The sequence below is a fragment of the Euprymna scolopes genome, chromosome 7, assembly GCF_053919585.1.
Source record: "Euprymna scolopes isolate OS-2025 chromosome 7, ASM5391958v1, whole genome shotgun sequence".
NCBI classification, from domain to species: Eukaryota; Metazoa; Mollusca; class Cephalopoda; order Sepiida; family Sepiolidae; genus Euprymna; species Euprymna scolopes.
In genome coordinates, this window is record NC_136488.1 from 72411510 (window position 1) to 72412384 (window position 875).

An 875-nucleotide genomic window follows, 5' to 3' on the forward strand; every position below is an offset into this window, starting at 1 on the left:
CTCATCAGAGGGTAGGATTTAGCAAAATGCGGGATCGAATTTTGCTTGCAAAAGTATTTGATGAAACTACAAGTAAGTCATAGATCTTACTTGGTAACAAATAGTGAAGGAGAGGGAATATGGTGAAGAAAAAAAGTGATTTCATGTGAATGGATAATCTGGTGAGGGGTAAAGTATCCAATAACGGTACAATCCCAAAATCAAAATCCAAAAAAGTTGGTTAAGTTTCCATTTCCACAAGTAAAATCCAAGGGAATCGCGTAATTGGAAGATGGTCCAAAGTAATCCAAAAGGCAGAAATCCGTGGAATAATTCACAAATGGAGGCAAGGAAAAGATGTGCATAGAAAAAGAATTTAAATCGACTGACAAGGCTGGGCTAATATTGGAAGAATGAGTAAAGAAAAAGAAGAAGAGAAAAAAATTGAATGGAGATTGAGTTAATATTAGAATAGAAAGGTCAATGTCAAAATGACCCAGACAAGATGACATTGAAAAGGCGCCAAAAATTTAAAGTAGAAAAAGGGGCAACTGAAATATACAAGTAATACTTAAGAATTGAATTATCAGCAGGAGTTATTAAAAGAAGCAAATGAATTAATGATAAGTGAAATACATACACATGTATATACATACATACATAGGTATTATTATACAAACACCGTGACAGCGTTAGGGTTAGGGTTAGGGTTAGGGTTTAGGGTTAGGGTTAGGGTTAGGGTTAGGGGTAGGGTTAATTCGCTGTCACGGTGTTTGTATAGTTTTACCCATACATATGCATGCATACATACACTTACACATATACATACATATATATATATGCACAAAAAACACACTTACATATACACATGCATACATATACATACATATAAGTAA